This window comes from Neolamprologus multifasciatus, chromosome 3 (assembly GCF_963576455.1).
Source record: "Neolamprologus multifasciatus chromosome 3, fNeoMul1.2, whole genome shotgun sequence".
NCBI lineage: Eukaryota > Metazoa > Chordata > Actinopteri > Cichliformes > Cichlidae > Neolamprologus > Neolamprologus multifasciatus.
The window spans coordinates 24359960-24384099 of record NC_140441.1 but is presented as its reverse complement, the minus strand read 5'-3'; the positions used below and the strand labels follow the sequence as shown (position 1 = coordinate 24384099).

The following is a 24140-nucleotide window of genomic DNA, read 5'->3' as shown; positions in this document are numbered from 1 at the left end:
TCAAGGTTTTTGCACAGTACTGTGAATAAATGCAAACTGTAGGCACCAACAAGTCCCATTGTTAAAGTGTGGCCCGAAGTAAAACGAAGCCCATGAGTCAGTGTGGCTGAATGTGTCAGTGACCCTAATTTAGAAATAACGAGAAAACTAAATAAGCCTCCACATACGAAACTGAACGATAACAAATTTTACCAAGCAACATGTTTCTGTTTCAGTCAGTTTCAGTTAAATAATTTCACTAATTTATTCAGTAGATCTCACCATATATGCACCAAATATCTCAGCGAAAAGAGACGAGACAACATTGTTCCCTCAGTAAAACACGGTCACGATTGGAAAGCAATTGCAAACAAGAGAAACTGAACACATTATTACTGTGAAAAACAAATCCATTTGGTTTTGTTTTGTAATTCAATGTTTTCATTGACAGTTGTGAAATGGCTGTAATCGCACCGCCAGACAACATCTACTCCATGTATCTGATGAGCAGTTTTTTTCCACATAAAGCTCAGTTGTTCATTCATATATATCTACTCAGATAACATAATTGAGTATAAATTGTTGTGTTTCTCATTGTTCCCATGTTCTAGATTTATTATTGCTTTGGTTTAATTAATAAAAGAATAAAATGCACAAAAACAAGTTTCGCAAGCAAGATCATCTGATGTTCATGAAGGAAAAATAGCAGTCTAAAAAATCTAAATCGTTCTGCAAATGAACCACCCTCAGTTGTCTTACTACAGAAGATATTAACACACACACACACACACATGCAGAAAAATTTCTAGCTGGTTAACTGAAAATGTCTTGGCACGCATGATGAGGGCCACATTTAATGCCTGAGTCAACAATCACAAGTTCACAGACTCCTATAAAGTCAATGGACTCACAAGATTAAGCACCCTGTTGTCCTACCACTTCTCTGACCCCAAGTTTTATGTTAGAAGCATTTTAGAAGAAACGAACATCAAACACCCTTGTTTTTTTTCACATCATAATCTGAATACATCAACAATGGTGAGACAATAAATACCAGTAACTACACATGGCCAGAACGTTAATAAGCTATTTTACTGAACATGATGCTGATTATTTCTATGTTGTAGCTAAAATCTAAGGTGAGGATGTCACACACGCTGCCATGCTTTCTATGAACAGTACCCATGACCTCAGTCTTGATGATCATTATGAAATGATGTCAGTTTTATTTCATCCATCCAGCAGAGTTTTATTTAAGGGAAAGCACAACAAACCTCACAAATTCAGATTTCAGAATTTCAAGAAGGAAAAACACTGACCTTAACTTCATGTTAGGTGCCTGGAATTCATAGTTAGTTAGCGTTTCTATAACTCTTTCATATCTCCCTGTGTTCTCTTTTAATTTGGCACCAACCCAACATAGTCTTTTGCATACTACTCCAACCCACCTTGACCTGAAACACCATTATAATATGACCTTATACGAAGTCATCAGGGTATGTCTCCAGCACCTTCTACTTTATAAGCGATAAATGACGAGTTTTTAAAAAAATGATTCCTTTTATAGCGCCACACGCCCGCGGGTCAATGTCGCTTTTTTCAAACAAATACCATCTCATTTCGAATCGCACATTTTCCTCACACTTTGATCGGCAACCACGTCAAGGCTACTGTCAGGGACGCAAACAACATTCATATCTGAAACATCCAGTATGGCGACCTTGTGGTAAAAGAAGCAATCCTGTAATGGTGAGATCATTTCCTCAACCCCTGCAGTACCCGATGTGTCTTTTATTATGTCCTCGAGCGAGACGTCGCTTACCTCAAACACTATAAAAACAATACCCCCTGAACCAGAGAGTTTAAACCAAGAGGTACAAGGCCTGTCATGCCTCTGTGCGCTGGGAAGGCTGATGGGTGGGGGAAAACAATCGGCTCAGTGGCCGGACAGAAATGGGTTTGTCTCTTTGTGCGTTTGTTGTAGAACTGACCCAGATTTAGAGTGAATAAGAGGGCCAACTATGAAAATAACACCATTTTTAGTTAACGTTTTAGCAGTTTAGGCAGTTTTAATCTTAATAAGTCAGTTAACAGGCATGAAATAGAGAGAAAGATCATCACAGAGCAACAGTAGAGGAAAACACTACTTACTTTCTGACTTACTATATGTACACTAAGTAGTTGACTGTATAGGAATACATAGGATTACATTTTTTAAGAAACCTAATTAAATAAATTGCAACAGACAAATTGAAGTTTTTGGATTCTTTCCTAGAGTCCAGCCTGAGGCCAGTTTTAACAATGATGGCTTAATAATCCCTGATGTCTCCTGTGATCTCGTGGGAAATGATTACAGGATACAGCGCAAATCTGCTGCTAAATACACAACATAAATGCTACCAAAAGAGACAACCATCCAGCTTCTTGTCTGTGTATGTAAGATGTCACAGTGCCTCTGCACACTGCATATTGTCTCCTTTGAAAAGCATGCAGAAGAAGGCCCTCATGGTTACTGTAGCTTTGCTGTGACTCACATTGTGCCCAGAGCCATTAAGGCATATTTGTATCCCAATCTGTCAAATTAGATCTACAGCAGGTTCAGATGTGTGTGTGCGTGTCTGTGCACGTATGTTTGTGAGAGTGTCCCATTCAGCAGGTTCAGCCATTCTGCATTCGATTGCAGTGCATTGTTTCCACTACACTTTGATTTATTGCATCGATCCTCGTCTACAGCAGAGCCAGAGATTTAACATGGGTGCAAAAAACCTGCTGGAGGAGACAGAGGTTTGACTCTAAAGAGCCCAAAAGCAGAGTGAACGTGCACTGCAGAGGAGCCTTAAACCTGGCGAGCAGAGTAAATCATTAAATGCTTGCGAGTAAGAAGGCCCGCATCATGAAAAATGCAAACGGCGGCATATGGGGTGCCAAGCTGTGTCAGAGGCAACATAGTTACAGCCCATACATTAATCCATATCCATTACTGCCATCCCCCCCCCCCGCCCTCTCTCTCTCTCTCTCTTTTTAAAGGCAGAGGTCAAGAGTTCAAATCTCATCACACAGGAAACACCCCTCTGTGTCTGCTTCTGTTGCCATGGTAACTGCCTGCGGCTGCCACGCCATCTGACGGACAGATAAAAACGAGAACGAGAGAGCAGGGGGTGCTTTTATTGCTGCAGGTGCATTTTGATGCAGTCTGACGCAAACTAGACGCCTTTCTACAGCTCTGCAGGTCTCGGTCCCCCAATCCTCTCACACACCTGGACTATTACAAGTGTTTTTCCAACACATCGCAACGCATCTTATTCACACGCTCCTGAAGGGAATGTGGGGTTTGATATATTAACCCGGTTCTGCTGAAGAACACTCTGTGGAAAGTGTTCTTAATAGAGGTGAACTCAGGTGCTCTATTCTAAAATGTTCTGAAACAATATAACAGAATAAATATGATAATGTTAATGAATGAGCAAATGTTAACACAACATAAATGTGTGTATATATATGTGTACATGTGGGCCATAGGCAGGTCATTTGAAAGTGAGGTGAATATTGCTGTGATTCATTATATACTGTTGATTAGTATAATGGGTGTTTTGCTTAGTTAAAAGTCCATATATGTCAGTTGTATCTATCTATCTATCTATCTATCTATCTATCTATCTATCTATCATCTATGTCATGGTCCCTTGGTATCTGACTTGTGATTCTTTGGGGGTTTGGGGGCTAGAGAATTCAAGTTCAATATTATTTGATCCTTCCAATTTTGTATTCATTCCTAGTTCTTTTTAGTCTTGTTAAATTGTTATACCTTTGTTAGATGGTGGTTTAGATTATGTTGGTGATATCCCATTTGTTTCTATTCTGTCCCAGTCTTGTCTCTGTGTTTTGTTTTAATATCTTCTCTAAGAAGTCAGTCTTGTCTCCATGTTTGTTTACCTTTTGTTTCTGTGTTAAGTTCGGATGTTTGATGTTCGATGTTGGCTGTCGGTGTCTTGCTGTTGATTAGTTCCTGTTTTATTTTGGTAGTCTGTTGTTTTGAGTTTTACCTCTGCTGCCTTGTTATTTCCTTATTTGTTGCTGCTGTGTTTCTCACCTGTTTACTCTTCTTTCATTACGTGGTGTATTTATTGTCTGCCTCTTCCCTCATCCTTTGTGATGTCCTCCCTCAGTGCTGTGTCTGCCTGGATTCCAGCTTAATTTTGAATTCCTGCCTGCTGCTCTTCATTTTCAATACAGTTCCAGGAAAAAAGCTGAGTTTAAGTTCAGCGTCTTCAAAACCCTGCATTTGGTCCCTATTCTGCCTGTGACGCAGCATTTCATGTCAATCTTATATATTGTAAAACTAACCTCCGAAAGGTTTTGAAATGATATTTATTTTTTTTAAATCTTTTGAAAGTTTCAAAAAACCTACCGTAGTAGCTGTAAAAGTGGTCAAGTTGTGAATTTGGATTTACGTGATACGCTGAAAAAGGTAAACTATCATTTATTCAACTATCTTATGAAATATAAAAGTTCAAATTAATAAGAAATACAACAGGGTCGCGACATATGAAACGTTTCATGCAGCTAGCATCCATATCCGTGCACGCAGAAAGGAAGTAGCAGTAAACCAGCTGGGCCTTTAGCATCGGGCAGTAAGTGTAGTTGTTCCATTAATTTTAAATGTAACCTGAAGTGTATTTTTTATGTCAGTGCGAATCTCTCCTCCCCCCTCCCAAAAAAAACAATAAAAGTGTGTGAAAGAAGGGAGAAAGGTACATCCAGGAAATATATTTACTCAGTCATGAACTTAATGTGACCTAATTATGTTTGGATTAAGCCTCAACACGTGTTAACCTCCGTTTAACCGCATCACTGTAAGGCGCACACTCAGCTGTCGGGTGTTTTAAAGGAGAACACACACACTCATATAATACACACTAATGCAACTCTGTGTTTGTGAGTGCTCCACTGGAATGCTAATTTGACGTTAAAGAATTACCAAGAGACATAAACTGAAGGAAGTGGGCTAAAGTAGCAGCTCTAATATGGGCCTTAAGTGACTATTGAAGAAAAATGATTTCTGGCATTTTTTTTTCTTCCTACACATGAAATGCTGATCAGAATTTGTTTTCAATATTTAGCTTCACGCTGACTTTATTTAATCCTCTGAGGCTCCTCCCCAACACACTGGCTCGAAAAGAAATATTAGCATATATCCACTGGCAAAAATAAGCAGAGCTATTACACAAATTAATACTTAAATTAGCTGTTTGGAGTTTGTCGTCTTCCCCTCGCAAACTGTGCTCAAATTTGAAATTAATTTCCCAGAATGTGTTTTCAAATTAACAAGAGGGTTAATGCAGGGCTATTAGAAAAATATTTTTCTCACAATCACATTAATTTAATTTCGTGTTTAATTGCACCGCAGCAGAGATGGGAATAATAACAATAATAGTGATTGTGAAAAAAAAAAAAAAAAAGGCAACCAATTATCATTTGTGATTCTGACTGTGTGATGTATTATTCATGAAATCAGAGTTAACGAGACACAGAATGAAGGGATCAGCTTGCCCACTGAGGAGAGATTGGTATAAAGACAGGAGACTGCCTTTTCTGAGAGGACACACATTCAGGCTGCTGATGCTCCTGCTGCTGCTGCTTGGAGACAGAAATCAGGTAATTATTTTTTTTTCCTCAAACAAATATCATAATTTATAATTTAGTGGCAATTTACAGCCTGACTTGTTGTTATCTATTTTTAACCAATACTTTTTAAATAATAAGACAGCTTATTTACCTTAAAGCGCTTGCAGTGCTTAATGATGTTTATAATTATTTTAGAAATATTGTGTGGAAATATATATTTTTAGATACAAATATCTGCTTTTAAATAACAATTTGTATTTTTTTTTAATTTACAAAACAGTCACCTTCATATTTTATTGCATTCTTCTTGCTGTTAATATTTTATTAACTGTTATTAAATATATATATATATATATATATATTTTTTTTTTTTTTTTTTTTTTTTTTTTTTTTAAGGCTCTATAATCTAATGGGAATGCAAACATATGTGTTAAAATTTCTACTTTTTTTTTTAATGACACAGGGATTAATTGCACTCCTCGTTCGGCAAACTCAGGCATGATTATAAAAACACTCCCTCAGCACAGTAACTTTCCCCTGAACTCGGCGGACGTCAGGACCCGGGAGCCTCAGCGTGGCCGAGTCCCTCCGTGCGGTTCTTTCACAGTTCACAGGCATCTCGACCTAAATGCGATGTGACGGGAGAACCTTTACAGAAACAAACGGGAATATAGTATCAGGGAAGGCTGACCGAGCTGTGAACCAGGGCCTTAACACAGAGCAAATTAACATCAGCAAAAATAGCTCCACGTTTTCAGATCGCTTATGTTCCGGGCAGCGAAATGCATCAAGTCCTGTCAGGTCATTTTAGCCCGCAGAAGCCTAACAAAAACAGGCCAATGTGAGAGGGCTCCTTTGACCAGGCATCATCTTCAAACTTTGACCATTGAGCTGGACCAGTACTGAGGTGCTGCTGTTTGTGTCCTGCGGGCAAAAGTCCCCCTTGGTCTAAGCTTTCAGTTCCACTATAATCCATCATGAGATCTCTTTTCTGATGCCTTTGGCTGAGCTGACTAGTCTAATGATGCCATCTTTGCCACTCTGCCCATCCAGCCGGAAGAAAGACTGAAGAGGCTGTCCTGCTATTAATACAGTTAGTTTGTAGGGCCACTTAAAGGCTTTTCCCTGTACTGTGATTGTGCAAGGTCAGCATTTAAAGAGTGCGACAAACAGCTGTCAAACCAAACCCTCTTTCCAGCAGACAGAAAGCTAATCATAGAGCCCAGACTGGACTGGTCTGGTGATATTAACATAGGACAGCTTCATAAGATGGATTTCAAGGTCAATCTGGTTCAATAGACTGACCAGCAAAGGGTTTCAGACCAGTGCAAATCAGGTCTTGAAAGATCTAGTAGGCATACAGGTTTTGGCTGCTCCTTTTAAATGCATTTGACTACATGAGCTGATTATACCGACACAAACACCTAAAGTAACAAATTCCATTTCTTTTAGACTGATATGATCCTGGATCAAATCACTTCTTGCATTTCCAGCGTGATCGGTTTGTGCTATTTCAGTCATGCTGTGAATTAATTGATTCCCCTCATTAAAGCTGCTAATGAGGAGAAAAAGCCACAAAGGGGTAACATCTACACAAAAGGGGGGCAAATAGTAAATGAACTCTCTCCCCAACCATCATCCCAAGGCTGAACCCAGTCTGACTGTGATCTCTTCAAACATGTGAAATGTTCGATTTCTAAGCATCAAACGCGTAGCTTCACCCCAGCGCGTGCCTGTCGGCGAATTCTACTTCTGATTAATTTTAGACCAGCAAATTCACAGGAAAAATACAGCCAGGACCAAATACTGAACCGAAAATATGAAAAGACGGAACATGCACAGGAGAAAAAAGACAGACAGAGGTGTGAGATAGCCAGCCCCTACCCCTCCTCCCTGCCCTGAATGCTTTACAGCCCATTAGGTCAGAGCAGAGCAGGGAGCACAGCTCTTAGGCTGGCGGTGTAATATTGGAGAGGACACAGCTGAGGAAAGGACCGGGGAGGTTTTTAAAAGCCCGTGTTGTTGGCTGTGTAGGTGAGGTGAGATGTCATTTCCTCTCACTGCCTGAGAGCAAAATCGCAGTGATATAAAAGCGTACGGTTCCTCTGCAGCTGCTGAAGGGTGAAGGGACCTGGTGGGGAGCAGATGATGTGGAGGGTAAAGGATATTCTGACATTTGCACGGGCGAACAGAATGTGATGGAGCTGCTGCTGCATAGGAGCAGCAACACCAAATGAATTGTTGGTAGGACATTACAGTAGAGCCCACTTGGGAATAGTGGGGTAATATTTTCATAATAGTGCTGTAATAAAGGGTAAATAATGTGTAATTACAAAGTCATAACATAATAAAGCGTGTGCTATTAGAATGACTTTTAGATAACAGGCAAAAGGGGCATTTAGCAGCCTATAATACATATAATATATAGTTTATCCTAATGGGGATGTCTGGGATTATAATATGAGGTGGAGTGAGTAAGACGTCATCAACATAAAAACAGACCATCATGTAAAAAAGAATGTTTTCACAGTATTCGACAATGTCCTTTAACCTCCTAAGACCCGAACTCTTCCACGGCATGCATTTTTAATTTCTCTTTGATATTCGGGCATATTGGGGCCTGATGAATGTAAAAACAAAGAATTACCAGATTTTTTTTTTACCTTATTTTTGTTTTGAAGAAAAATAAGAGCCACATATGAGGATATTCGTTTAAAATTTTGATAGAACAGTAGCAGTATAATGTCCTCGTAAGTGGATATCAGGCCCTTGTAGAGCAAAATTGAGTATTTTGGTCTAAGTAACCCAAAATATGATGTCCACATATGTGGACGCCAGGTCCTAGGAGGTTAAAGTTTGACAATGATGCACTGTGCCACATTAGGAAAAAAAAAACTAACACAGCATATCAACACAAACAACTATCAGCAATTGTCAAGCATGGTGGTGGAGGGGTGATGATTCTGGCTTTTTATCTGCAGCCAAAGCACCTTGCAGTCATTGACTCGAACCATGGACTACTCTGTATACCAAAGTATTCTAGATTGAAATGTGAGGTCATGTAAAAGCAAAATGATCCCAAACACAGGCAACGGTCCAGTCAAAGTCCAGACTTGAGCCTGATTTAAACGCTGTGGTGGGACCTTAAGACAGCTGTGCTGTCTTAAGCTATAACTAGCTATAACTTAGCTATAACTAGTTTCTGACACAGTGAAGCTGGGTTGGATGAAAGTCCAACCCAGCTTCACTGCAGTCTCTGTGTAACTGATTGTCACATTAACCAAAAGCTTAATGGATTGAGTAAACCCAGGAAAGTTCTGTGCCAAATAATGAGGTGTTTTCTAAACCTCTTCACCATCAACTGGTTAGTTTAGTTTAGCATGAAGGGTGACAACTTTTGAGAACAAATCTAAGTCAACAGTAGATTAGTCTGAAAAACAGACAAATGGCAGGCGTCCTTTTGCACAAGGTCCTTTTGTGCATAACCTTTGAACACCACGAGCACTAAGATGACTCTTTATCTCACAACAAGCACTTAAAAGATTACACCAAAACAGCTCTGTAGTAATAAATATGTAGAGTTTAGTGTCTCGTCTTTTTAACCGTCATCTTTGCAACTATTAATTTCAACTAAACTTTCATGAGGAGCAGCAAATGCAGTTTTTGCTGGCCTCTAGTGGATTAACCGGCTATCCAGCAGCGGTGACGTAGTGTACCCCAGGTTATGTCGGGACATCTGATTAACTGTCAGAGCACAGTAGAAGACAACAGAAACACGAGCTGCTCTATCAGTTTTTCTTTCCTTTTTAGCATCTATATATGGTGCACATGCTGTACCTCTGAGTCATTTTTTATAAAGTTAAATATGTGTGGGGACAAACCAAATATTAAAGCTGCGTTCTCAACAAAAAACTTTTTCCCCCTCGCTCAAAAGAAACCCTGCAGTGCTCATCATCCTCCCCCATGATCCGCTCTGTATCTTCACCCTGCACGTTTCTGTCTTGTCATGTTCTTCATTTTCTGTGCATATATTCATATTCATATCTGCAACTCTGGAGTTGTTACACACAAATGTTGGATAATATGTAACTCTGCTTGTCTCCGGGTAAACTTTTACTTTGCTTTCAAATCTGTGACTCGCCGGTGTTTGAGATGAGAGAAACGTGAGAGAACAATAGCCCTCTAACAGTGTCTCTTTGTCCACTGCTTTTATGAAAACACCCTCTCAACGTTCCTCTCTTCTCTGCACATTAGAATTATCTGAGGTGAGAAAACACCTGAGAACAGAGGAGCTAGACTCCGGGTCCAGGGTGCGATTCAACCCTTATTTCTCATGCCCAGACTTCTTTTCACACTTTGATCACAATTGCTAAGTCGACCTTGGGTCAAGTATCTGGAGAAACCCTCACCTGAATTTATGGGTCATAACCCATCAGCGCAAGCTGGAAACAGACAGAAGTGACCGTGTGAAGCCACACACGCATAGCATCCACACGTTTTCAGGCTAGATTAAATAAGATCATATATATTGCAATGCCAACACATTAATACAAGCAGCTAGTGATATACAGATCATGTGACAGTGTAAACGAGCACCACATGTTGCAACTATACGCACAAGAGGAACGAGACGTGCACCAAGCTGTAGGTGTCTTCACGCGGACTGACTGAAAGTGCAGGAAAACCCAAACATGCCAGACGGCATCAAAATCTATTGCCCTGTGCCCCGCCGACATCGAGACCCCCGGTAAGAGGAGCCGGACAGGAAGGGTGGCAGACCTCAGCGTTGGCACTGCAGGGAATGCCAGGGGAGGTGAGGATCACACACTTGCTGAAGAAAAAACATCTTAGCCCGGCTCCTCTTACTGTATCTGAGAAAGCAGCATATCACATTTTCACATTTGAGTCAGTACTGTTAGTTAAAGCTGCTCTGATCACTATACTGAACTTTATGGGTCTTTATCAGTTATAAAATAATGACTTTTCAATAGAATAATACAAACTGAAGGGGAAATCTAGCTTTGAACATTGAAACAATAATATTATTGGGAGAATCTTTTACATATGTGTGGAAATAATACGCACCGTGACCTCAAACTAATAAGCAGCTGCAACACAAATTGAGTAAAAAAAACATTTTGAATAATCTATCAAATGTTTTCAGCATTTTTAATCACCAGGAGTGCTCAGATTGAACACTGACGACCTTCCATTTATGCCCAGCAGAGGAACGCTGGATTGATAATTTTCATTTCTGCTTTTATTTTTGTTTGTTTCAGAAAAGGAAGACCTTTGTTTGAACTTCCTCGTGCTCTGCAGCCTGAAACTGCAGTCTCTTTACTTCACTACTGATTATTTTTACATCTGTCCTATGGGGAATCCCTTCCCAACCTCTTGAATTTTTGAACCCCTTTCATAATCAACCTGATAATGTCAAAAAAAGTTTGCTGTGAAACTAAAAACCAAAGTTCTGTTTTTTTCATTCCCCCCCCCCCCCCCCAAAAAAAGCCAGTGTTTACGCCCTTTTTTACGGTGATTCTAAAGCTGTTAGTTTTATCTCTCTCCAAACAATATTGACCAAACCAGCAGCAAAAGAAGATCCAAACTACGCTTCACAAAAACATCGTCATGAATTCCCTCTGACTTTTGCTGTTTTGCTTCCACCACACTTCATGCACAGCTCTCTCTCTCTCTCTCTCTGTACTTCAAGAACAGTTTCCCGTCTAAAAATCTGTTTTCTGCATTATTCGCTTGCTTGTTACGCACAAGTCTACCGTTGTTTACAGCGCTGTTGGACGCTGGGTTTTTTTTCCTTTTACTTACTTCCGAAAAGAAAACCTAATTTCTGCTGTTCAACAGGCTTCTGAACAAATATAAACTTTTTAAAATTATGCAAAATGCAAAACGCTGTGTCTCTAATAAAACCTCTGTAACTTCAGAGGTAATGTTCATGTGTTGATTAATGGTTTTCTTTCGTTTGTGATCTACTACAGAATATTTTTACAAAATCCCAGGCCAGGAAAATCACCTTCATGTTTATCTGTGTTTCAGCTACTTTGACACAAAGGCATCTGCTGTAATGCTCACACCTTTGATAAAGTCTTGCGAGTGACAGCTTCCTTTTTATAGATACAAAAATATGTAAATGTACTGATATGAATTATAATATTTCTGACTGTCTGAGGCTAAATTTCCCAGATTTAAATTGAATTGAATTGAATCGAATCGAATAAATTGAATCAGAATCGAATCGATTCTAGAAATCAGTGACGATACCCAGCCCTAATACAGAGCGCCTCTATTCTAAGCACCATAGTTAAAACATGCCTGCTCTCCCTTGTCAGACCAGCCACTTGTACTCAGAGAGTGATGTATGAAGAGCAATAAGAACTACACATTTATGCTCTGTTTCAGATTCAGTGCACCCTAAATTGCTTTCCAAAGTGGATGTTGGCTTTTCATGAGTCAACCGGTACTAGCTGCACTAGTTTACCCTCAGCTGAACTTGGCGCACTAAATATTTCTGCATAAGACATCTGAGCCTCCCACATGTTGCAGGAGTGACGTGAGTTTAATCAGAGTTCTTCGAGCACAATAAATATGGCCTTAGAAGATTTGCTCAACAATAAACTGATTCAGCAGGTTTTATTTGCGATGCTATTCACTTACACTTCTTCAGTTTGTTTGTTTGTTGTTTTTTTTATGTGCGCTTTAGTCATTGTGGTGAAATACTGGTCTTCCTCAGGTCTATCTGATAAAACCGGCAGCACATCCAGCATCAATAAAACAGCAATCAGCGTGCGATACACGTGGTGTGAAGCTACATCATTTTAGCCTGAAAATGGACATTTTATTTTGCATGTAACTTCCATCCTACTCAATCATTTAAGGTGGTAACTGGGTGATTGGGGTTGGTGTGTGGCAAGTAACTGTCAGAATACTCTTAGGTTTTGTTTTTAAGAATAAGTGAGGGCTTGTCAAACTTTTGGGGGTTTCACAGACTTCCTCTTATTCCTAAAGGAGGCTTAGCTGATTCATGTAAACTGACACAAACATTCCTCTGTGCTTACCACCAGCTTACTAGTTGCTAATACACCAAGAGGTTTGTTGCAGTCTGAGAGAAGTGACAGAGGACAGTGTTTCTGCTGACTCAATGATGACATGCAAGGCTGTAATGGATACACACTGATGACAAAAGAATTAAGGGAACAGTGGCTCATCAGAGTTTCCTAACTGATGTTTTTCTATTTTTTCTTTTTGCTAGCATTCTTCTCACTACATGAAATATATACATGGTACCTGTTGCCCGCTCAAGTTGCACTGATAGACCAGCTCTTCCACATCTTCCACATCCATCAAAAGAAAGTTTGCTGTTCCTCCCATCACAGCCTCAAAGTGTGGAGGAGATACCACACAAACAGAACTGGACAGGGTCAGGACAGGAGGACTGGTATCTGCTCTTTTGTGGGTACATAAAGACCACTGCTGGAACCCTGCAATGACCTCCAGCAGGCTACTCATCTGGATGTTTCTATCAAAACTGTCATAAACAGACTGCATGAGGTCCTTTGGACCTGTGCTCACAGTCGAGCATCATGCACTGATCATACTCGGATTTTCTTTCCACTTTTCTTAACAAAACCTCCTCAGAGCATCTGTAGGTTCTTCAGAACATCACTGCTGAATAAGTCCTCGAAATGATCATACGAGGCTGAAAACTGAAGGTAAAGGTGACAGACCTTTTGCAACAATGCCCCTCAGACTCTGAAGCTCTGTGGATCCACCTGATCTGTAACTTTTTATGTTTATGTTTGCAGTAATTTGGCCTCTAAGGACTTTGTGATATTTATCTTAAAAGATATGAAATTAATAAATTTTACTGTATTTACTTACCTGGACATATTCATATCCCAGAAGTTTGACTTTGTGCTATGCTGAGTTATCCTACTATACTAAATATTTTAAAACCCAAATATTTTGCAGACTCCTTAGCTATGAGTCACCGTGCCCTGTAGGGATAACACTCTGAGATCCAATCAATTAAATCATCATATCAGTTGTCCAACTACTAGACACACATCTATTCATCCTCCACAAACGTCACTGTGTTTGCTTTGGCCTAATTCCAGCACTGTGGCTTCAGAAAATGAGTAAAATGCGAGCACTTTAATTGAATAGTTAAAAAAAAAACCTCAGGCAGAAAACACCATTTGTACTTTGTGTTGGCCAGCATGCTTGTGTGTGTCTTTCACTTCTGGTTGTATCATGTTTGTTTAAGCGTTGTGTGCACACATTATAAAGTGGCTGACTGACCTGAAGCTGTTATGGCGTCACTGGGTGGCTGTAGCTCAGGTGGCAGAGCAGGTCAGCCACTAATCCGAAGGTCGGTGGTTCGATCCCAGGCTGCCTCCTAGCTGCATGCCAAATATCCTTGGGCAAGATACTAACCCCATGTTTGCCTACTACTGGTGGTGGTCAGAGGGCTACAATGTAGCTTGCCATCGCCAGTGTGTGAATGGGTGAATGACTGAATGTAGTGTAAAGCGCTTTGGGGTCCTTAAGGACTAGAAAAGTGCTATACAAATGCAGGCCATTTACCATTTACTGTCCCAGAGTGGCATTAGCATTTTGCGTCATGGTGTCCCTTCCAACACCATTTTATGAATATAATCAGGATGTGTGTCAGAAGGGTAATGAGTTTTGTGGAGCGCTGCCCTCACAATGACCCGGGCTGATTCAATGCTCTGTGACCTGGATGGAAGAGGAGAGGTGATCCTATAAGAAAGGATCAGAGTGTTAGTTGCAACACAACATATGACTCTGCATACAGGGCAGACTGGTTATCGTACACTAAGTCATGTTGTTTTCATTTTAGTGTCTCAACGTTTAAGGTTCATCTGCAGTGCAGCTGCTAAAGCGCACTCCCCTGACAGATATAAAGTACATGTAAATTCGACCTTGTCTGTGATGTTGCTGAGTGGTTGATCTTTGCAGCTTTACACACACTGACGGTGAGTGCATGCAGGAGTTGAGCGAGTAAACTATGAGACCGTAAAGTCAATGAGTTTCAAAGAAATCTGTCTTCAGAGTGCTTTTGTATGGTTTATTGGGTTTTTTTAAGCCCTCCTTTGTTCTTTTACCATCTTCAAAGCAACCATATGATATATGCATCTCAGACTAGTCCCTGATGCTAGGAGAGACATGTGCTTGTTTCAATGCAAGTTAAATTTAAGTTTGCTATCTTACCCTGAGGCTAAAACCCACGTTTCCCTGCTAACAGTTAGTGACATTGCTGGACAACTGGCACTAAATTTCATTAAAAGGAAAACATGGATTATAATTTATGGTTTACTAATGATCTAGTGGAGCAAGTAATGAGAAGCAAAAGAGTATTTACATAATTCAGATTGAACTTGATGCAAATATTCAGTCATTTTCAGCTAGAATGAGCAGATGTGGTTACTCAGACTGAAAAAGCCATGTAGGCCTCTCCTATACATCCAGGTGATGGTTGTCTTCGCTCTTTACCTCTTGAAAGCCTACTGGGGTAACCCTAGAAGCTCTTTTGTCAACAGAGCAGTTTGTGTCGTGTTTCAGGCCTGCTTATACAACAAAATAACATGGTGTGCATCGGACGTTAGTGAGGGTGGTCTCTGTCTATGCAGCTACCACTTGGAAAACCTGAAAACTATTCTAATGGCCATGAAAACACTTCTTTGTTGATGTATACTGATGTGTAATTCTTCATCATCTTCAGTTTATGAACTGAAGAGGATTTTTGGATGAAACTTCTTTAACAACGTGGTCTGACGTGCTGCTTGTTTGCTTGAATAAAGTCCTCGTCAAAAACTAGCAGACAGTTTACTTAGAAACTAATCTGCTGAACAAGAGTGTTATAAGAGTACTGAAGTACATCTCACTCAATTATTAGAATACAATGTGTTAAATTTGCTTAGAGAAGAGGGTCCAGCAGTAGATGAGAGGAACAGGGAAGGATTTGTCCGTGTGTTTTAGTTTGGCTTAGCTGTAGCCTGAGAGTGTGTGTAATTGTTTAGAGGGAAAGGAATTTATGGACACTGGGGGTCTGCTGTCATAAAAGGAGACAGGAAGCTACAGTTGGGGGTTGCTGATGCTTTAACCTGAATCTAATAAATGGTCATAATTGTTATAACTTAGAAGCAGGTTTGCAGGAGACTCTCCACATGCTTATCTGTAAATGTAAGACAATAAGAGGCCAATGGCCCAGTGGATGCAGAGTGGGGGTCTCAGTGTTTGTAATATGTTAACTGTGTTTTGTATGTTGTGTAGAGGAATTTGGTGTCGCTTGGGTGAGGAGATTACTTTTATGATCCCCAGGAAGTCACGTATACAGAGACACACACACACAGTGCTTTGACTGTTACGACGCACCCACACCCACATCCACACTCACTCACGTGCACTCACATAGACACACGGGTACGCGCACACACAGGCACTCACGTGCTCGTGCATACACACACAGACACAGAGTTTGCAGCACACCATGGGGTTTTTATGATGGGGTCGCTTCTATAAAGCTGACTGTAACAAACAAAGGAGTGAAGATTTGCAGAGGGACACCGGCCTTGCACATCTCCCCTTCTAGAAGATGCATGCTTAAATAAAGATGAATAAAGATTTTTGTGAAAATGACTACTGAATCCGGTGCCATCTCTGGTATGCCCGACGAATAAAAAGAACCGGGGTGAAACTGATTTGGTAACACAGGAAATGTGTTTTTTTAATCAAATAACTAAATACACCTGTAGATTTACAGAAAATTACTGCAAATTATGTACTGTTTAAAAATATATAACTAGCTTTCTGTAACCAGAGTAGCTCCATTACGATCATTTTTATTCAAAAAAACTCGTGGAGAAATGGAGTAGAGCTTCAATACTCAGTAATACTGTCTATGGCAGAGCAATTATAAAGATGGACAGACTCCCCATCAATATTGAGAATATTCACGATCAACAAATAAATAAAACAGGACAGGTTTACCGTGAAATATTTGAGTTCCCTTACGTACAAAAATTATAAATTTCCCTCCTGCTATCTCTCTTCCTGCGCTCCACACCCACCCTCATAATATTGACCTTTAAGATCTCACCACTCCTTTTCTCACTATCAAAGTCCTTTTATCTCTCTCCTTCCCTCTGGTTGTCTCTGCTGAGCTGTGAGGACTGAGAAGAACGTGTCTGAGGGATGTGGGAAAAAAACTCAGGATCATGGGAAGGTGTGATGGCAGGAAGCTGTCAGGACCTCGGGGACAAAAGAACATGACCTGACCAAGGCAAAGAAGAAAGAAAGAAAACAGTTTTCTGTTGCAGCAGCAAGAGAAAAATAAAAATAAATAAGATATTAAATAATAAGCTATCTATCCATTCTCTTCCGCTTATCCTTATCAGGGTTAATATCCAGTGACTCCAGTGGGTCTTCTGGGTGAAAAGTAAGAAACTATGTGCTACAACTGCACACATAAGCACTTGGCTCAGGATATTTCAGCCATTTTCAGCTAATTAATCTTACTTTCATCTGAGGTGATGCCTATGAGAAGCAGAATCCTGCTTACTCGCACTTCATCTCTTTTCCATACTCTTCTCCTCTCTTCTCTCCTTCGTTAAACCTCCACCCATCGCCTCCATCCTCACCCTAAACAGGCCCTGGTACAGCACAGTGCCTCTGTGCAGCGATGCTGAGGAAGGTCGCTGTGCGGTCACTGCATAAAGCCTGGTCGCATTGTGACTCGAAGCTGCAGAATGTGCCATGGTGCATTAGCACACTGCCGCCTGGCTGAGCACGAGGCTCAGAAAGAGAGGAGGAGTGGAGGGGGGAGAAGGGGGAAGGCGAGACAAGGAGGAGCTAAGCAGAGGATTAAGAGGCAGAAAGACAGGGAAGCCAGAAGAGGGAGGAGAGCCAGCGAAAAGAGGAGGGGAAAGAGAGGAAGAGAAGGAGGAAAGTGAAGGCATCAGCGCACTTACACAAGTAGAGTTTGGAAGCCCCAGGGGCACAGGGTCCTTGTAAGAGGGCTCATCAAATATGAAGGCACATTGAGAGTGTGCTGGCTCAACTCCTACTTCTCTCTCTGTGTTCTCTCTTTCTTTTCCAGAGTGTCACTTTATAACTTCTTAACTCCTCAGGACTCTCTCCTCTCTGTTGCTCAGTCCCTCTCTTGTTCACTTCTCCACTTCATTGCTTTTTTCGAATTGTTACTAAGTGTTTTCTACATCTGTTTTTCTATTTATAATCAGTCAGTATTATTGTACATAGCAATGTCAGCTGGTTTTTTGAGATTATTTATTAAAAAGAAGGAAGATTGCACATATTAATATCCATTAATTAGTGTATAATTACATCTTTCAATAAATTGATGTGTTTTCAGAATGAATCCATTTAAAAAATTGGGGTACCTTTATATGTATTAAAAATACATAGTCGGACATTTCCGTTCTACATAATCGTGTTTTATGTTTGTCGCTAAAGACCAATCACATGCATAGTAGTTCAAAGGTGAAAGAGAAGAGATCGTAGGTGTTCAAGTGCAGTTTAATTTCTGCCTGACCGTTCAGATTCAAGATATTAAGGTTTTATTATTTGAGAAGGGGTCGCCTTCACCAAAGGAAGCAAAAATGGAAAGGAAAGAGATAATAAGACTGGCTTCATTCTCTTGTTCCTCAAGCCTCACCTCCTGAACTGCACATGCATTAAGATGCATATTAATTCCTGATATTTTCCCAATTACTTATTGTCAACAGATTAAATGTGCCACCCATCTTAAACATCTCCAGACAGCTGGCTAAACAACAACAGCTAATTATAACCTGATATTATGCCAGCTATTGTTTAGCTTGAGTGTCCTAAAAATCACACTTTCCCTCTGATAAACAGTTAGATTACATCCTCACTTTACTCTCCACATTTACTCACTAAGCTTGTGAATAAACTCTGATATGACTTGGATCCAAGTTGGATTCAGATCCAAGTTTGTTTCACCTAAGTCCAACAAACTTGGATCCACTTTAAAGAAAGTTTCACTAATGCCTAGTAACAGCAGCTAACTCAGGCTAACAGCAGATAACAGAGGCTAACAGCAGTGCTTACCAACGGAAAAGTTCCATCATCCTGAACACTTTAGTACCACTGTCATTGGACATAAGTAAGTGTCACTCCATGACTTGAATTCGACTCCTTTCACAATGTTTTACAGCCTCCTCCGGACATACCACCCCACATATTGACAGCTAAGGTAAACAGTGGACTGACAGCTACATTCATTACATCAGCCATCGTAGCTAGAATGCACTTAAATTGGGAGGGGAAAGATAACAGAACTTAGTGGACTGCAATGTGCAATATGCTGACATCTAGTGGTGACATTTTAGACACAGTACCTTTAAAAACTAAATTTATAAATAACACTGTAGCGCTCATCATTTTAGAACTAAATCAACATTTTTCACACCCACAGATTTTTGCATGTGCATCTCACTTAGCTGTAATCACATTAACAGTCTGCCAATACTTTCAGCCAGCTTGCACTATCTACCATTTTAAAAATGTATTTATTTTTTTAAAATATATAAAAAGAAAAAAGTTAAGTGAGTGTTTTTCTTCCATTTCCAATAGCCAGTGCCACTAGCCAAAAAGGAGCTTGTATTGTGAAACCAAGAAAAACAGATGGGTTGTGAATAGATGATGTAACAAACCAATGGGAGAGCCAGCTGCGAGGCTGTTGGGATATGATCTAATTTTCATCCTCACCCTAAGCAGGTTTACATGGCTCTGATCAGCTCAGTGCTAATCTCCACTGCACCAAATGGATGAGCTGTACGCATGCATTCACAGGTTTCGTTGCACTATTTAAAATTCGGTGAGCATTTACGAAGATCAGAGAGTATATTTAACTGACCTGAACTTAGAGTAAGAAACTAATCTGTAACTTGATCTCCAGACCATCATATGTCAGAAAGCTCTTATGATTTTTTTGTGGGGTGGAGCATTTCATTCAGTTCAGCTTAAATTTGTTTAGTCATTTGAGGGCAAACACAACACAGTAAGGTCAAGACCTTACAACGTTAAAGAGAGAAACATAGCTATTTTACTGGGCACAGAGAGAATTTGACAGCACATAACAAACACACACTCAGCTGTCAAAAGGAAATGGTCATGCTGGGGGTCACTGTCCAGGGACTTGTGCTGAAAGTCAAACATGAAAGAGCTCTACACTAAAGTTTCCACTCAACCTCCACGGCATGTGACCGAGGTCAGAGGAAGCCGCTGAAGCCACAGGGGGGCTGTGCTGCTCTCTTACTGTTAATCGGCACATGCTGGCGTGCACACACAAAAACTGTTCATACATTAACACGCACGCACACAAGGTTCACATATACCCACTGTTTCTGTACACGCAAACCTACGTCACCAAAGTAGCTGAAAGCTTCAAGGCCATGTTGTGACAAAGGCAAAAAACACCTCGGGGGGGGGGGGGGGGGGGGGGGGAACAAGCGGGTGGTGGCTCGTCCTTGACTCTTCACCGGACCTTGATCGCTTTAACAGAGAACGCCACAGAGTGAAAGGAGGAGTCACGAATGTGAAAAAGGGTCAATAAAAATGCGTTTAAGCTAGTAAAGTTGCGTACTCATGATTTTTCATGATGTTTTTATCGTTATGTGAGGTGAAAAGCTCTGAAAGAAGTGTATTTGTGTGACTTAAATAATTATATTTACATAACAATTATATAATAATAAAAACTGTTATTATATAACGATAGTATAATTTGGTAATATTCATCCACACTCTTCGCACAACCTTAGAGTTTAAGATTTCACACCAAGCTAATTTTTGCTGCAGTGCACCTTTAGTTTGTTGTGTTAGTTATTTTAGGTTAATTTGTTTCAGCATAATGAACACTGCACTGTACCATAAATAACAACATAAAAACAACATGATTTATATTGTTTTTTCATATATTTATACACTGTAAGGACAAATCTTCTGGACCTACAGATTACACCTACAGGAACTGCTCAGCTGTTGAAGCTCATGCCATGAAGCTCCCGGTGCACAGTTTTCATGCTGATGATAATTCTTATGATCTGTGACTGCAGCTCAGCACTCAGTGGCCCCACTCTGTAGCTTTACCCTTTTTGGATGAGTTGTTGTGGTTCATAAACACTTCCACTTTACCATAACACCACTTAGAGTTGATTATTGAATATCTATGAGGCAAGAAATTTCACAGACTGACTTGTTGTAACCGTGGCATCCTGTTACCCAGTAAGCCCTTTACACCGATTCGTTCATTCACAAATGCTTGTAAAGGCAGACTGAATGGCTATGTGCTTGAATTGAAAGGTTAAGAAGAGTGATTAAGATACTTTTTTGTCTGTGGGCTTTGACTTTTCACTGACCTGCCTGGTGCAGCAGTCCTTTTCATTTGTATTACTTGTATTGAGTTTTTTTTTTTAGTTGTCCCTGTTTTCTTTGCTTCCATTGTTTACACAGGTAATTGTCTTTCTCACAGTTTGTTATCTTGTTTTCTTTGCTTTGCATTTTGAACTAAAGCAATATTTAGAAGTAAAATCAAAGCCTGGTTTTTATCAGTACACCTGTGCTTGTGTGTTTCCACTTTTTGTTCTCTTACAATGGGGAAAGTATTTACAAAAAGAAATGAAATGAATTTAAAATGTCTAATACAGAGGATGAGTCATGAGTCCTTTTGTCTCACTACAGCTGACAAAGGACTTGCCAGGATCTGTGTTTTGGTAAAGCTGATTCCCTCATAGATTCGTTAATGTTTCTTTCTTCTGTTCAGTGCCAGAGGTCTTTCTTGATGTTCTGTGAGCTGTTTTATAAGTTTTCTGTTTCCAGGTTATGTTAATCCACTATTTTTTTCTATCTTACTGTTAAGAAGTCTAATGAAAAGAACCAAACTAAACAATAAAAGTCCTCAAATGTATTGATCATAAGTCAAAACCTGATGTACTTTTTTCCTTTCTTGTTGGCCTCCCCGCTGTCTAAAAACGACTTCTTTTTGGACATGTGTAGAGGAGGGACAGTGGATATAGTGTTAATTCTCTCCGTTTCTTAATTGCTGCATCTTTCCCTAGATTATTATGTATTCTCCTTATCTCTACTCACTAATTTGTTTTTGTTATCCTTCATTTTACTGTGTTTTTAATTTTTCATTGCTCAGTGTAATCATTTATTGTCTATTGCTTTTTGAAGCACTTTGTGTACCCCTGGTTTTAAACGTGCTATATAAATTAATTTGTATTGTATTGTTTTATATTGTATATAGTGGACAAAGGATGTTGAAAATTGAGCCGCCATGCAGGAGGAAGAGAGAAAGACCACAGAAAAGATTCATGGATGCAGTGAAAGGGAACGTGCAAAGGGTTGGTGTGTCAGAGGAGGATGTCAGGGACAGGGTATAATGGAGACCCTGAAAGAAGAAAATTAATGCACCACTGGTTTTGGTCTTTTTCTTGTATTTATACGCTTGTGTTCCTAATTTGCTCCAGAAATTGTTAACTCACTTCAGTATTTCTGACACGGCACAGAGTTCTTAGTGACATCTGTATCTTCTTTTTATTCCAGCTGCTCACTTTAGGGATCTCCGCAGTTGATTATCTCCCTCCATCTCACCCTGTCTGTGTCACACCAACCCTTCAGCATATCTGCCCTCACTTCCTTTCTTCTTGCCTGGCAGCTCCATCTTCAACATTCTTTGTCCAGTGTGTCCACTCTCCCTCCTCTGCACATACTGTATCTGTCTACTGAGTTGCACTCCGTCACATTCACTTTGGTCAGTAGCTGTGATCAGAGAGGCCTGCTGCCACAGCGATATGGAGACCATAAAGTAACTGTTTAATTTATATCGGCCTCACATGTGGCCTGCGCAGCACGAGCAAGATTGATCTACTTTGCTAAGGCCAAGAGCCAGCAGGGACTCGTAATGAACTATCAATATGAGCACACCAGGGATATATGAGGAGAGAGCTGTGGACTCTGCGTGAGAGGGTAGAAGTGCGCCTCTGCCATGCATGCAACCACTGATCTACCTTTATCTGTCACAAGCTATTACACTCAGACATAACTTGTGCTATCAAATGTGATAGAAATGACTTTTAATTTCAGTTTTATTGAAAAGATAAAAGACCAAGTATATCGTGTAGATATGAGAAGGAGAGCGACCAGGCCTGCACAATGTGTGGAACATAGGCAGGGAATGAAAACACTGGCCAGTATTGCTATCACAAAATGATTTACTATCACTCTCTGATGTGCATCTTAACAAGCTGTTGCCCAGCTAATAGAAAATTGATGTTAATAAGTTTGAAAATGGTTTTGTGTGTTTAATTCACATGCTCTTATTGTGATAAAAATGAGAATGGAATTTATTTATAATGTTAGGATAGTAGTGCTTAATGTTTGCCACCTCTATTGAATTATATGGAGGAAAAAAATATTTGCTTGAATGTATCTAATGTCTAAAGCAAGGGTATCAAACTCGTTTTACATTGTGGGCCAGACCAGTGAATCTCCTCCTTCTGTCAGTGCAAAGAAGTTAAATTACAAATATGATATCCTGAGATATCTCAGGATATGAAAAAGAGTAGCAAGTTAAACAGTATGTGTCAGCCAGGGGCGATTCTAGGATCAGAGCTTTGGGGGTGCTGAGCACCCAGAGAGCTGCCCATCCAGGCAAGGTAAACTTTACTCATCACAATGAGACTTCTTCCCCGTCTCTGTCAGTCCCTGCATCCCTAAATGCCTCCAGTTGTCCCGAGTTCTCTCTGACTGCCTCCTTGGTGCATTTAAACCCCTGTTCCTCCCTGTCCTCATCGTCTGTTGTCTTCATCTCCATTATCAGTCATCATAATTTTACCCTCTCTGTGCAAGTCTGCAAATTTCTTTATTAAATCATAAGTTTCTTAAATTCATCAAGTCTCTCTGTGCCTGGGTCCTCGTCACAAAACATGACATCACTGTTTTGTACATTTTAACACAATTTAATCCCCACATTTTTGAAAGAATAGCAAAACACTTTTTTGAAAAGTCTGTAACAAAACCATAAAATCTGATCAAGGTTATTAAAATTCTGCCAAAGAAGAATGGATTGGAATTTAAGAAAAAATACATATCCTAACCTTAATTACTGGGGAAAAATGATAAATGATGCTCATAGTGAGTAAAAAGTAAACTGTGTGCATTTTTTGGACAGAGATTCACTTCTAAAGTGTATGTATAATACAATACAGATACATAAAAAATACACTCCAAAAATAGAAGAGTCCTTGAAATATACAAAATATTATTAGAAAATGGAGACACTTGGCCTTTGGTACAATGTATACAATGTATGAAAATATCTTTACTGCAGATACTACTATGGCTCTGCAGATTTTTTATTTTCTTTTAACCTATGTCGCCTCACCTTGAGGTTGGTAAATCTGTCTGTCACATTTTGGTGGTCAAGTCTCTCACGCATCTCTTTCTCAACTGACATC

The 24140-nt window shown here is 40.0% G+C and overlaps 1 long non-coding RNA gene across 1 annotated transcript in view; it reads right to left on the bottom strand.

The window, feature by feature from the left end:
• The window catches only part of LOC146522196 (uncharacterized), a 360305-nt gene that overhangs the window by 334575 nt on the left and 1590 nt on the right, over positions 1-24140 (bottom strand). The gene's annotated exons all lie outside the window — the stretch shown is intronic.